This window comes from Papio anubis, chromosome 18 (assembly GCF_008728515.1).
Source record: "Papio anubis isolate 15944 chromosome 18, Panubis1.0, whole genome shotgun sequence".
NCBI lineage: Eukaryota > Metazoa > Chordata > Mammalia > Primates > Cercopithecidae > Papio > Papio anubis.
Genome location: NC_044993.1, coordinates 52,271,150 through 52,286,842, shown reverse-complemented (window position 1 = coordinate 52,286,842; position 15,693 = coordinate 52,271,150). Strand labels below are relative to the sequence as shown.

Sequence of the window (15,693 nt, the reverse complement as noted above, 5' to 3'; positions counted from 1 at the left end):
CCTGTGCGATCTGAGGCTTTGTGGTTGGATTTCTGGGAACAATGTGAAAAAACTGCCAGGCTTGGTAGTGGCCGATTCTTGTGGCCGACTGGCCAGGCTGAGGGAAAGGTCAGGCTGAGGTGACCTGGACATACCGGGAGTAGAGGCCCCACACTCAGTTCCGCTTGGGGCAGAAACAAGAGGCCCAGGCTGGGTATGGGACACAGGGAGAGGGGGTGCCACAGGAATCCAGAGAACTGAGGCCATCCAAGCCAAGCAGGAATAGGAGACTCTTGTCTCACCAAGTCTCCTGACTGCTTATTTTCCAGAAAATCGGGAAATTGACATTTGTATGTGATTTTCTGGTTTTTAAACATTGGTTCGAAAATCTAAAACATGGCAGGTTGACAAAAGCTGGATCTCTCCCGTCCTCTACCCACCCCACTCGAGGGCTGTCAGTGTGCAACTCTGCAGGTTAGCAAAACATTTCGGAACATGGACTTCGTTCTTGTTCTTTGGGTTTCGTGGCTGTTTGGGCAAGTTCCTTGACACCTCCAGGTCTGTGAAATGGGAACAAAAATTTAAAGGGCTGGGGAATATTGGAGACAGAAAGAGGGATAATAAAAAGGATATGGATCGTGTCAGCTGGTATGTTGTGGTCACAGGCAGGGAAGCACCCGGAGCTTGCTGTGGCCTGGGGCATTGAGATTGAAGATCAGGGGACAGGCGCAGTGCCTCATGCCTGTAATCCCAGCCCTTTGGGAGGCCGAGGCAGGCAGATCAAGAGGTCAGGAGACCAAGACCACCCTGGCCAATATGGTGAAGCCCCATCTCTACTAAAATACAAAAAATTAGCTGGGCATGGTGGGGCACGCCTGTAGTCCCAGCAACTCAGGAGGCTGAGGCAGGGGAATCGCTTGAACCCGGGAGGCGGAGGTTGCAGTTAGCCAAGATCACGCCACTGCACTCCAGCCTGGCCACAGAGCAAGAATCCGTCTCAAAATTAAAAAAAAAAAAAGAGAGAGAGATTGAAGATCAGGGATCTGCCTTTGATCAATGGAATGAGATAAGGATTCCACCAACCCAGCCAGAGACCCAGCACTGGGGGGCCTCCGGACCTGTAGGTGGCACTGCATCTCTGGGAGTCTCCTTAACCCTCTGTCTCAGGGGGCTGCACATGCCCCAAGCCGTGGCTTCCCTTTCAGGACTTAGGCAGGCAGTTGCCTATCTGAGCCTCACTCACTGTTAGACTTAACATTTGTACTTGTTGTTGTTTACATTCTCAGTTTAGAGCCAGACATTCCAGTCTGTCAAGATTCTGCAAATAGATGTATTAGCTCTTCCTCCTCACTTCCTTCTTTTGCAATTTGGATACAATTTTCACCAGAATCGGCCAGGAGTCTTTTGGTTGCAAGCAACAGATACCCCAAGATTGCTTAGCAAAAAGGAAATTTATAGCCTTAGGCATCTGAAATGTCCAGGAGGTAAGGCTAACCTCTGGTATGTTTTTAGTTGGGTCAAACAATGATATCGGGATCTAGTTTCTCTTTGTCATCTTTCTGGGTGGAATCCATTATTATACAGCCTATTCCAAAATATAGCTCCCCATCTGAACAACTCCCAAGCCAGTGAAACTCCCTGAGAGCTCAATGAAAGAGTCCTTGTATAGAGTTTCACCAATCAGAGTTGATCTGACTTGGGTCATGTCCCACATATGAACAAATTACTATCCCAAGAGGAATACAAAATGCTAATTAATAGGCCTGGGCCATATCCACCCTGAATGGGGTGGTAATGAATGAAGTCAACACCCCTAAGATCAAAATACAGACTAGCAGTGAAAAAGGAGTAGTGACCCCGGAGCTAAACCAACTGCAGTTCCTGAAGTAGAATGAATGGATATTTGGTGTCCCCAACTCTCCCACACCCCCAAAAAGAATATTCACCTTGTCTTCCATGCGAAGTATTGTGATAGATGGTGGTTATAAAGGGTAATATGGTTTCAACATCTAACACCCCTCTGATTTCTAGGGCTAGATTGGCTGATCTTGGATCCCCTCTCAGACCTCATCTCCTAAAATTGCACTAACCCAAAGAAAGCAAAAGGGCTGTCTTTCCACAATACTACAAAAATATTCAACAGAACATTTTTTTGGCCCTGAGATACCTCCCAAACCAGTCATAAATCCTTTCAGGCATGAATTCATCTGACTCTGCCATAATTCAACCCACGAATCTTAATCCATAAAAAGAGATTTTTTAAAATTTGGCCAAATTAACGCAGGGCAGGTTCTTGGCTTCACTCAAGAAGGAATTCAAGAGCCAGCTAGCTGGTGGTGGAAGAAAACAGCCTTATTGAAGGCAGCAGCAGTGTTAGGGCTCTGTCCCTGCTCCTGCAGAGCAGGGCTATCCCATGACGGCCAGAGCAGCCTAGCAGTCATATTTATACCCACTTTTAATGACATGCTAATTAAGGGGGCAGGTTATTCAGAGATAGCTAGAAAACGGGCGGTAACTTCTGGGTGTTGCCATGACAATGGTAAACTGTAATGGCACTGATGGCCATGTTTTACAGAGAGGTGCTGTTGGTGTCTCTTCCATGTTTGGCCAGTCTTCAAACTGGTCCAGAGTCAAGTTTTGCCTACTTCCTACCTCAAAACGATCCACAGTGCTAAACAGCTGGCTAAAGTCCATGTGGACGCTGTCTAATGCTGTCAGACTATAGACCCTAACAAAAAGGGGAAAGAAGTTGGTTTTCTCCTCAGGAGGCCAAGTTAACTACAGAGCACAACACTCTTTGTTCATAGTTGCTTAAGCATTCATGCCTTAAAACTTGCCAGCCTAACATCAACCAGTCTGGAGTTCCCAGACATCCCAAAATTCCAACTCTCCAACAATGGAAATCATGACACAAAATGAAGATGTCAGTTGCATAAAGCTGGTCACAACAGCACAGTTCCACAGGGCACTCATTCTAAAAATGTCCAACAGGGCCCCGAAGGAAAACCTTCAAAAATAACATATTGGGTTGAACCATATGAAATTGCTATTTTTTTCTTTTTTTTTTTCTTTTTTGAGATGGAGTCTCACTCTGTCACCTAGGCTGGAGTGCAGTGGCACAATCTTGGCTCACTGCAGCCTCCGCCTCCCAGGTTCAAGTGATTCTCCCACCTCAGCCTCCTGAGTAGCTGGGACTACAGGTGCGCACCACCATGCTTAGCTAATTTTTTGTATTTTACTAGAGATGGGGCTTCACCATGTTGCCCAGGCTGGTCTCAAACTCCTGAGCTCAGGCAATCCGCCCACCTTGGCCTCCCAAAGTGCTGGGATTACAGGCATTAACCACCCTGCCCAGCCAAAATTGCTATTTTCATAGGTCAATAATAGTCAAATATCAACAATTTTATATGGTCACAACCAAACACACCTGGGAAGCATTGGTTTTCAAAGTGAGGTCCACAGACCCCTGGGAGGTCCCAGAGATCCTTTCAGGAGGAACTGTGAAGTCATACTCACTTTCATAATAATCCTAGGATGTTATTTGCCTTTTTCACATATGGACATGTTCCCTAACAGTGCAAAAGCAATAGTAGGTCATCACTGGTCATTAGAGAAATGCAAATCAAAAGCACAATGAGATACCATCTCACGCCAGTTAGAAAGGCGATCATCAAAAAGTCAGGAAACAACAGATGCTGGAGAGGATGTGGAGAAATAGGAACGCTTTTACACTGTTGGTTGGAGTGTAAATTAGTTCAACCACTGTGGAAGACAGTGTGGCGATTCCTCAAGGATCTAGAACCAGAAATACCATTTGACTCAGCAGTCCCATTACTGGGTATATACCCAAAGGATTATAAATCATTCTGCTATAAAGATACATGCACATGTATGTTTATTGCGGCACTATTCACAATAGCAAAGATGTGGAACCAACCCAAATGCCCATCAATGATAGACTGGATAAAGAAAATGTGGCACATATACACCATGAAATACTATGCAGCCATAAAAATGGATGAGTTCATGTCCTTTGCAGGAACATGGATGAAGCTGGAAACCGTCATTCTCAGCAAACTAACATAGGAACAGAAAACCAAACACCGCATGTTCTCACTCATAAGTGGGAGTTGAACAGTGAGAACACATGGACACAGGGAGGGGAACATCACACACCGGAGCCTGACACGGGTGGAGGGCTAGGGGAGAGAGAGCATTAGGAGAAATACCTAATGTAGATGATGGGTTGATGGGTGCAGCAAACCACCACGGCACCTGCATACCTGTGTAACAAACCTGCATGTTCTGCACATGTACACCAGAACTTAAAGTATAATAACAAAAAAGAAAAAGAAAAAAGAAAAAAGCAATGGTGGGTCAAGTTACATGAAGCTGAATTTACTTCATTTACTTCAACTAAAACAACAGATTGCAGCCGACTGAATATAAGAATCCTGCTATCTCTTTTTAAGCCAAGCATTAAAGACATTTGCAAAAATGCTTAACAGTGCCCTTCTTCCCACTGACTTTTTTTTTGAAAAATATTTTTTCAGCCAGGCATGATGGCTCACACCTGTTATCTCAGCTCTTTGGGAGGCTGAAGTGGGAAGATTGCTTGAGGCCAGGTATTTGAGAACAGCTTGGGTAACATAGCAAGACTCTGTCTCTAGGGGAAAAAAAAAAAAAAAAAAAAACTTTTTCTAATTAGCCAGAAGCAGTGGCACACACCTTGCAGTCCCAGCTAAGGCAGGAAGATGGCTTCACCCCAAGAGTTGGAGACTGCAGGGGGCTATAATCACACCACTGCACTCTAGCCTGGGCCACAAATTGAGACCCTATCTCCCTTTACCAAAAAAAAAAAGAAAAAAACATAAAAAGCCTTTTATTTATGTCAACAAGTAGTGGGTTTATTAGTTAGAGTGTAATGCATTAATAAATATTTTTAGGTATCAGTTTTAATGTCTTATATGGAAAGTATCATTATATAAACAAAATAATATATATGTCTTAAAAACACACACATGTTTATGTGTGTGTGTGCGTGTGTCTCCCATATAAACAAAAAGTCTCGGGTATTCTATAATTTTTAAAAGTACAGAAGATACCTGGCTGGGCACGGTGGCTCACGCCTGTAATCCCAACACTTTGGGAGTCCTAGGCGGGTGGATCTCTTGAGTCCAGGAGTTCCAGACCAGCCTGGCCAACAAGAAGAAACCCCATCTCTACAAAAAATGCAAACAAATTAGCCAGGCATGGTGGTGAGTGCCGGGTGGCTGAGGTAGGAGAATCGCTTGATTCCGGGAGGCGGAGGTTGAGGTGAGCTGAGATCACACCACTGCACTCCAGCCTGGGCAACAGAGTGAGACTCTGTCAAAAAAAAAAGAAAAAAATACAAAAGATGCTTAAGACAAAAATTTTGAGAATGACTGCATTAGGACAATCTATGGAGAAATATATAGGAAATGAAGTGTTCAGGATATTGGCAAAAAAGTGGCTGAAATGATAGTCCTGAAACCTTGACTTGATGAGGAGAGAAAAGAAATGGAAGAGAAGATTCGAGGAAATGCGCAAGGCCCGTCAGTGCCCTGACGCTGGAGCACAGGTGTAGCGGGCGCTCCAGAGGGGGCCAGAGGTCCCAACCTCTGGGTGGGCTGTTTGAATTTCTAACGCAAAGATCGGACCTATAGGGGATGACTGAGATTTGGAAGGTCTCCACCTTGGTGGAGGTGGAAGAGGCGGAGGGAAGAACGTTCCTGGAAAAAGTGACTGCACGGGTCCCCCTAAAATCACCAACTTGCCCAAAGGACACTGTGTCTGCGGCGGTGTGGACGTGATGGGGGCGCGACTGTACAGGTGAGCGGGATGCTTCGCCGAGGTGAACGCGACAGGTACACGCGTGGGGTGGGATGGAGTGTTCATATACGTGGCATGTGATATGTACTGAGAGGACGTGGGGGACACTCGGATGAGGGGTCTGTGGACATATTCGTGGTGCATGTGGGTATCGCTGATGTCCCAAGGTGAGGAGGGAGAACGCGGAGCGTGTGCGCGCAGGGGGCGTTTAGTGTCCCTGAACGTGGCGTCTGGGGGCTGGAGCTTATTGGGAGGCGAGGGAGGTGGCCGGGGGAGCAAGGACCTTGCGTGTGGCCAGGCTGGTAGCGCCCGGTATGCTCCGCCCGCGGGCGCTCCCGGTGCTTCCCCGCCCCTGAGCCTGCTCCCTCCCCTTCGGTCTCGCCGCGCTCGCCGGGTGTCCCTGCGTCACCACCACTCGGCCGCGGCCGCCAGCTTAGCGCGCACCGCCGCCTCCGCCACCGCCGACAGCACGCGTCCTCCGTGTCCCCGCTCTGCTGCCCGAGCAGGTATGACGGCGACCCCTGGTTCGCACCCGGTCTCCCGCGCGCTGCCCAGAGTCCTGCGCGCCGCACCTTCTCCTGCCCAACCCTGGCCAGCGCGCTCCTGTCCCGGCCTCAGTTTCCCACGGGAGGGCGCTTGGGTGCCTATCTGCGGCGCCGGGGACCCGGCCTGGGTACTGAACCGATTGGGGGCGGAGGGGAGAGCTGGAGGCTGGGAAAAACCCCCAGGGTGCGAAAGGCGGGACCGGGCGAGGGTCCCCGGTGTGTCTGGGACCTCAGAGACGGCGGCAAAGTCCTGGCACGGAGTGGGCGGAGCGAGAGGTTGTTCAAGAGGTGACAGCAATGAAACTCGAGAGCGCTTTCTACGTGCTGGGCGCAGCGCAGCAGAGCGCCTCGCTCAAACGACCTAACTTCGCCCACAGGACATCCCTGTGGGTTGGTTCTCTTGCTGTCCCCATTTTACAGAGGTGCAAACTGAGGGTCAGAGGGTGGGAAAGCTTCCCTAGGTCCCAGGAACAAGTTGCTGAGCTCAGATTTGAACCCAGGCAGTCCGACCCTGGAGCCTACCTCGTGGGCTGTCAGTTGCGACCGGGGGAACGTGGGTTTCTTCTCTAAGCGTCCCATTTGGGGTGATGCTGTGGAGGAGGCCAGATCGGAACGCCCTGCAGTTGTCGGCGCTGAGCACTCTGCAGCGCTAAGTTGATGTCTGGAGAATGTAATATGGCTTAGGTGTGCTGTGGAGGGAGAGGGTACAGGGACATTCTCACTCTAGCATGGAGGAGGAAACTGAGGCACAGAGTTTAGGGAGGAAGCAGCAGAGAGCTCCAGTCCACAAAAGGCACATCTTCCCACTCACCTCCACCAGGGAGGGGGGGCAGAACCACCAAGACTGGCTTTGGTCCCTGGCAGCCCAGCTCTCACAAAGCCGGGTGAATGGGTCTGAAAGCTCCCAGAGACCTGAGCATCCGTGTCTCAGATCCCAGCATCCATGAGTGACCCAACCTGCCTACCCACTGAACTGTGTAATTGCATGCAGAACACAGGGATCCATTCTTCCTCCTCTGTAATCCTCCACCCCTGCCCTCCCAGCTCCCCCAAAGGGAATCACCTTCATAATTTGGGGTGTTTCCTTCTAGACGTTTTCCTCCACCTACACAGTCGTATATACAGAGCCATAGAAAATATGTAAAATACTAAGTAATGTTGAAGGCGGATGTTTAATGGAAATGGTACAAACCTTGGGAGGCTCAGGCAGGCGGATCACTTGAGGTCAAGAGTTTGAGACCAGCCTGGCCTACATGGTGAAACCCCATCTCTAAAAAATATTTAAAAAAAGAAGCCGGGCATGGCATGTGCCTGTAATCCCAGTTACTCAGGAGGCTGAGGCAGGAGAATCGCTTGGACCCGGGAGGTGGAGGTTGCAGTGCGCTGAGATGGCACCATTGCACTCTAGCCTGAGTGAAAGAATAAGACTCTGTTTCAAAAAAATAGAACTAGAAGTAGAAATGGTATAACCCACCTACGTCATTCTGCACCTTAAGCCCTCTCATCTCCAGATATCCATGCTGCTGTATATAAACCCAGCTTAGTTATTTAAATTGCTGCATGGATACCCACCATGGATAATGCCTACCGATGGGAATTTAGGTGACAAAAATGTTTAGGTTGGTTTTTTTTTTTAGTGTCTTCTATAAATTGTTATCCCGGGGTTAAGTTCAATGTCCTGTTCTGTATCCTAAACTAACTTCACAGGATCTGAATTTAGGGGAAGAGGTCCTCTCTTTTCCACTGCTCACATACAGACCCATACATGCATGCACACACACACACACACATATGCACATATGTGTGTACACATGCATGTTCACACACAAGCACACACATGCACACATACGTGAGACATACACACAAGCATGTGTACATGCATCCATACACATACACAGGTGTGTGCACACACCTCTATTCTGTCTATGGCCGGGGACACACTCTCTAGCTGCAGTCTCTGCTGGTCCCAAAGGCTGGCACTCAGTCAGGCCACTAGCTCTGCCTGGCCATGCCCCAGTGGGCAGAGGTTCCATCAGGGCTACCTCCAGGGTTTCTCTATAGATGCCCCCCAAAGCCAAACTCACCCTCCAATAGCAGACAAAAGGAGTTGAGAACCACAGACTGGCAGATTGGACTGTCCAGAGTCTCATTCATGTACCACAAACTTTGTAGGTCCAGGCTGTGGTGTGAAGAGTGTGTTTTCTGTAGACGGTATGACGGGACCCTTAAAACTTTGGTGGAACCCATGATCCGGGATGATGAAAAGCTAGAATCAGAGACACTACGTTAGAATCCCAGCTTCACCACTTCCTACTTCAGGCAATTCCCTTCCCCTCCCTGAGTCATAGTTTTCACATCTGTAAAATGGGCATGATGATAATGACACCCTCCCCAAACTGTTAGGTGGATTAGTGGGGTGGTGTAAACAAAACGTAGCGACTCATCAGCGTCAGTGAGCGGGAAGTCTTTTCCTGAACAGGGGAGACCTGGAGATGGCCCTGGGGCAGGGGTGATGCCTACAGCCGCTGTTTGTGACTTCATCCACACCCCAAGTGCAGACCAGAGGGTCCTGAGCACTGAGTCCTGAACCAAAGAAGAGATTTCGGCTTGTTGAGAGCCAAGCCCAGCTCACTGTGGAGTCCAGAAGTGTCATGTTACTTACAAAGGGTCTAAGGTGTGCCTGGTCCTGAGTTAAGACACAGAAACAAAGTGAGCTGAGGTGCTCCCCTTTGGAATATAGGAGACAGCAAAAGTCACAAGGAAGGCCTGTGGACTTTCAAATTTTTAGATTATTCCCAAGATTTTAAAAATCAGTTCATGTAAGACTCCATATTTCTGGATCCTCTTGAGACATCAGTAAAGCTGGCAACGGCCAGGCATGGTGGCTCACACCTGTAATCCCAGCACTTTGGGGGACCAAGGAGGGTGGATTGCTTAAGCTTAGGAGATCAAGACCAGCTTGGGCAACATGGCAAAAACCCGTCTCTACTATATCTATATCTATATCTATATCTATATCTATATCTATATCTATATCTATATGTATCTATCTATATATATATGCTGTGTGTGTGTGTGTGTGTGTGTATATATATATATATATAGGCTGGGTATGGCGGCATGTACCTACAGTCCCAGCTACGGGGGAAGCTGAGGTGAGAGGCTCTCCTGAGCCCAGGAGGTTGAGACTATAGTGATCTGTGATCACATAATTATACTCCAGCTTGGGCAACAGAGTGAGACCCTGCCTCAGAAAAGGAAAAGAAAGAAAGAAAAGAAAAGCTGGCAACTCCAGGCCGGACATTCAGCTGCCCCCTTACGTGGAGCAGGCACCTTGCAGGGCATGACAGTCACTACCTGGCCCACCCCTCATTCATAAAGGGCAGCTAATATAAAAGGTAACACCACAGACTCCACAGCCAGTCTCTATCTCCCAGCTATGCAGTGGATTAATTACAAGTTTCAGGCCAGGCGCAGTGGCTCACACCTGTAATCCCAACACTTTGGGAGGCTGAGGCAGGTGGATCACCTGAGTTCAGGAGATCGAGACCAGCTTGGCCAACATGGTGAAACCCCGTCTCTACTAAAAATACAGAAATTGGCTGGGCGTGGTGGTGGGTGCCTGTTATCTCAGCTACTTGGGAAGCTGAGGTGGGAGAATCACTTGAACCCAGGAGGCAGAGATTGCAGTGAGCCAAGACTGCACCATTGCACTCCAGCCTGGGAGAAAAGAGCGAAACTCTGTCAAAAAAAAGAAACAAAAAAAAAAAAAAGAAAAGAAAGAAAGCAACCCATGTTTCAGGCAAATTGTTTAGCATTTTTTGCGACTCCATTTCCTTACATGTAAAACAGGCATAATAAATAGCATTTGCCTCAAACGGTTATGCTGGGCATTAAATGAGTCAACACACATGAACCCCTTAGCACAGTGCCTGACTCAAGTAAGCACTGTCTAACCATTGCTGATGCTGATGCTGATAATGGCTGATAACGGTGCCTGCCTGCCTGGCCCCTGTAACAGTGGATTTATACTCCAATTATATTCCTTATAAAATGTAGTAGGAATATAGTAAGGGAGGAAGGAAGGAAAGTAACACTTTGAGTCCCTTCTTCAAATAAGATGCTGCAATACGTTTTCTGGCCAAGGACAAGAAAGGAACGTTTCAAGGAACGGTTCAAAGAGAAGGGCTTTTTAAGGTGGGTTTTAAAGGATGAATAGGAGTTCTTCTGGAGCAGTGGAGTGAGAAAAGCATTCCATACAGAGGAAACAGCCTTTACAAAAGCCTAGAGGCATGACCAAAGGAAGCATGTTTAAGAAGTGATGTAGTCTATTGTCACTTTGTAGTAGGGTGAGTAGGAGGAAAGACAGGAAGATGTATCTGAAAAGTGAGAAAAGGAACTTGAGGCCGTGATGGGGCGTGAGGCAGAAATAGGGATGAGCATTTCTTGAGTAACTACTGTGTGCAGGTGCTCTTCTAGTCATCACCCCTGTAGTCATAATGCCCTGGGAGTCGCTTTTTGTGATCTCCATTCTACAGATGAGTTAGACTGAGGCTCAAGAAGAGTAAACCACTTGCCCAAAATCTTGCAGTGGGTCAGGGGTAGAGCTGGAGTTGGACACCAAATCTGTCTGATTCAAAGCCCGTGAGCCCTTGCTGAGCCTCAGTTTTCTCACTGTAAAGTGGAACTAGTACTAATAAAACCCACTCCACGGGTGTGCTGGGAGGGTTCAATGACAGAATGAATGCATAGTCCCTAGCACACAGCAACTGTTACCATTATTTTGACTGGAATGAAGCCTGTGTTCCTTTTTTGGGGGGCAGGAGGAGACAGAGTTTCATTCTTGTCACCCAGGCTGGGGTGCAATGGTGTGATCTTGGCTCATTGCAACCTCCACTTCCCGGGTTCAAGCAATGCTCCTGCCTCAGCCTCCCAAGTAGCGGGATTACAGGAGCCCGCCACCATGCCCAGCTAATTTTTGTATTTTTAGTAGAGACGAGGTTTCACTATGTTGGCCAGGCTGGTCTCAAACTCCTGACTTCAGGTGATTCACCCACCTCGGCCTCCCAAAGTGCTGGGATTACAGGGGTGAGCCGTCACGCCTGGCCGCCTGTGCTCCTTTAAACCCCTTGGCCTCACATGGTGGACCAGCCTCAGATGGGGGAACCCAGGGAGTGAATGACCTAGGCCAGTGGGTCTCAAAGTGTAGTCCCCTCACCAGCAGCATAAGCATCACCTGAGCTTATTGGAAATGCCAGGCGCAGTGGCTATCGCCTGTAATCCCAACTGCTTGCAAGGCTGAGGCAGGAGGACCACTTGAACCCAGGAGTTTGAGACCAGCCGAAGCAACATAGCAAGATTCTACAAAAAATTCAAAAATTAGCTGGGTGTAGTGGCACATGCCAGTAGTCCCAGCTACTTGGGAGGCTGAGGTGAGAGGATTGCTGGAGACCAGGAGGTTGAGGCTGCAATGAGCTGTAATCACCTGATTGCACCCCAGCCTGGGCAACAGAGAGCAAGACCTTTGCTCAAAACAATGAATTCATTGAAAAGATAGAAAGAAATGGCAAATTCTCAGTCAGGCGTGGTGGTGCATGCCTGTAGTCCCAGCTACTCACAAGGCTGAAGTGGAAGGATTGCTTGAGCCCAGGAGTTTGAAGCTGCAGTGAGCTATGATCACCGGGCTAGACTCCAGCCTGGGTGACAGAGCAAGACTCTGTCTCTAAAAAAGTAAAAAGAAAGAAAGACATGCAGAGTACAAGCCAGGTGCAGTGGCTCCCACCTGGAATCCCAGCAGTCAGGGAGGCTGAGGTGAGAGGACCAATTGAGGCCAGGAGTTGAAGACCAGACTGAACAACGTAGCAAGACTCCATCTCTGCACAAAATTAAAAATTAGCCAGGCATGGTGGTGCACACCTGTAGCCCTAGCTACTCTGGAGGCTGAGGCAGAAGGGTTGCTTGAGCTCAGGAGTTTGAGGCTGCAGTGAGGCATGATCATGCCATTGTACTCCAGACTAGGTGACAGAATAAGGCCCTGTCTCTAAAAAACAGAAATGCAGATGCTCACACCCATCCCAGACTTCCCACATCAGAGATTCTCAAAATGAGCCTGGCAATCTGTATTTTATTTTATTTTATTATTTTATCTTTTCTTATTTGTTTATTTATTTTGAGACAGAATCTGACTCTGTCACCCAGGTTGGAGTGCAGTGGCACGAACTTGGCTCACTGCAACCTCTACCTTCTGGGTTCAAGCGATTCTCCTGCCTCAGCCTCCCAAGTAGCTGGGACTACAGGCGCCCGCCCTGACACCCAGCTAATTCTTGTATTTTTTGTAGAGATGGGGTTTCACCATGTTGGCCCGGCTGGGCTCGAACTCCTAACCTCAAGTGATTCACCTGCCTTGGCCTCCCAAAGTGCTCGGATTACAGGCATGAACCACCACGCCTGGCCACAATCTGTATTTTAATAAGCTCTCTCAGTGATTCTGATGGACATTCAAGTTTGAGAACCACTGGCCTAGAGTAAAACTTCAAATGAGATCTCCTCCAGCCACCTGTATCTGCCTCAAAATAGAAGGGAGGGTGGATGGTGCAGAGTTCTGTCCTCAGCAAAGACATAATCTGGAGGGTATGTCAAAAGATAAAGGCATGTCCCTCTCGGCCCTGGAGCTTGGAAGAAACCATTTTTTTTACAGATAGAAAAATTGCTAAGGGAGCTGGTGGAGTTCCTAGAACTATTATTCTTCCAAATTTGCTCAACATCCTAGACTTACAGCTTCCAGTCTGTCTCCTCCTGAGCCCAGCAACCCGACTTTGAGAGCTAAGCCCAGCAGGACTGCCCTGACAGCCGAAGACCTGCCCCCACCCCACTGCAACTGTATTAGTTAGGGCCCTCTAGAGGGATAGAACTCATAGGATGGATGGATGGTACATAGATAGATAGATAGATAGATATAGACAGATGAGATGGACAGGATAGATGATAGATAGATAGATAGACAGATGAGACATAGGACAGATAGATAGACAAGGAGTTTATTACATTAACTCACATGATCACAAGGTCCCACACAGTTTCAAGGTCAAAGCAAGCTGAGGAGCAAGGAAGCCAGTCCAAGTCCCAAAACAGAACTTGGAGTCCGATGTTTGAGAGCAGGAAAGGTACAGCATGGGAGGAAAACGTAGGCTGGGAGCCTAGGCCAGTCTAGCCTTTTCACATTTTTCTCCCTGCTTTATATTCTAGCAGCTCTGGCAGCTGATTAGATGGTGCCCACTCAGATTAAAGTGGGTCTGCCTTTCCCAGCCCACTGACTCAAATGTTAAATGTGAATCTCCTTTGGCAGCACCCTCACAGACACACCGAGGATCAATACTTTGCATCCTTCAATCCAATCAAGTTGACAGTGTTAACCATCACAACCACCTTATAAAGAGCCTGTTCTTAGAGGCTCCTCTGTGCCTGTGGGCCTTCTCTCTTGGCCCCCATGAAAACACGGTTCAAGGCACAAGTCCCAGGCAGTAGGAAATGATCTCAACTCTACAAGAGGACTATTAAGGAGGCCCCAGGTCAAGCCCAGGTTGGGGACAGTCATATCCTGCAGATGATCTCAAATCAAGAAGCAGGCCCCTCCATACATCCTCTGTGAGGCACTGATTAAGAATCAGAAGGACAAGGTGTGGTGGCTCACACCCATAATCCCAGCACTCAGGGAGGCTGAGCTAAGAGGACTGCTTGAGGCCAGGAGCTTGAGACCAGCCTGGGCAGCATAGTGAGACCCTGTTTGTATTTTAAAAATAAAAACAATAATTTTATTTTTAAGGCTTTGCCTTCAAGATGGCTGGGTCTGACTACATAAAAGTTAATATGCTCTGCATGACCAAAAAAAAAAAAAAAACACCCACATAAACTCAGGCATTCCAAGCTAGTTAAAATATTTGCCACTGTTATGACCAAGAATTATTTTATGGATAGGGTTCTTGCAGGCTGAGCGCAGTGACTCATGGCTGTAATCCCAGCACTTTGGAAGACCAAGGTGGGAGGATTGCTTGCTTGAGGCCAGGAGTTTGAGACCAGCCTGAGCAATATAGTGAGACCCCATCTCTATAAAAAAGAATGATTAGCCAGGCATAATGGCACATGCCTGTAGTCCCAGCTACTTGGGAGGCTGAGGCAGGAAGATGACTTGTGCCTGGGCATTGGAGGCTGCAGCAAGCTATGATTGCACCACTGCACTCCAACTTGGGCAACACAGAGAGACCCTGTCTCAGGAGAAAAAGAAATGTGTTCTTGCAAATCAAAGACTAAATACCCCACCCAAAAAGTTAAAGAGCAAAGGCTATAATGTGGTTGATCATAGGAAAAGAAGTATACATTGAATTCACACAGATGAAAAAATTCTCAACTGCACTCCAAGAAAAGAAAACCACAATGATTGTTTTCAACCTGTCAGGTTGTCGAGTAACACTCAGTGTTGATGAAGATGCAGGAAAACCAAGACTCTCAAATTCAGTTGGTGAGGGTACAAATTGGTGCAAGTTCCTGGCCTAAGTCACACCGTGGCCCAGCCTCAGATGAGTGAGCCCAGGGAGTGAATGGCCTAGGCCGGTGGTCAGGGTGCAAATTGGTGCAAGCTCTTCGCCTAACTCTGAGAGCAGTTAGGCAAACATGTCAACACTGAAGATGCACATATGCTATGAATCTGACATTTCACCTGCAGGAATTGATTCCGTGGTTATCTCTGCATTGGACACAACGTGTTAGAACAAGGATATTCAGCACTGTGAGAACAAGTGATTGGAACTATTTAAAATGTCCATCAGAAAGGAACTAAGTTCTGTAAGTGTTGGAACAGCCACATAAAAGACTGGGAGGCAGCCATTAAAAAGAAAACAGTAACTCTCTATAAAGGGATGTGAGGCCAGGCCGGGTGGCTCATGCCTGTAATCCCAGCACTTTGGGAGGCCCAGACGGGTGGATCACCTGAGGTCAGCAGTTCGAGACTAGCCTGATCAACATAGTGAAACCCCCGTCTCTACTAAAAATACAAAAATTAGCCAGGCGTGGTTGTGGGTGCCTGTAATCCCAGCTACTTGGGAGAGTGAGGTAGGAGAATTGCTTGAACCAGGGAGGCGAAGGGTGCAGTGAGCTGAGATCGTGCCACTGCACTCCAGCCTGGGCGACAGATGAAACACCGTCTCAAAAAACAAAAAAAAAAGTGATGTGAAACAATCTTCCAGATGTATTGCTAAAAGAGAATGTGTATATATACATGCACATTAAAATCTAGAGTACACACCGGAAGCTAGTAATAGTG

General features: G+C 47.9%; 1 protein-coding gene across 1 annotated transcript in view; it reads left to right on the top strand.

The window, feature by feature from the left end:
* Window positions 1-6,084: 6,084 nt before the first annotated feature.
* The window catches only part of SCNN1B (sodium channel epithelial 1 beta subunit), an 87,194-nt gene continuing 77,585 nt past the window's right edge, over window positions 6,085-15,693 (top strand). The window contains exon 1 of the mRNA XM_003916672.4: window positions 6,085-6,338. The gene's annotated coding sequence lies outside the window, so the exon portion shown is untranslated. The remainder of the gene's footprint in view (window positions 6,339-15,693) is intronic.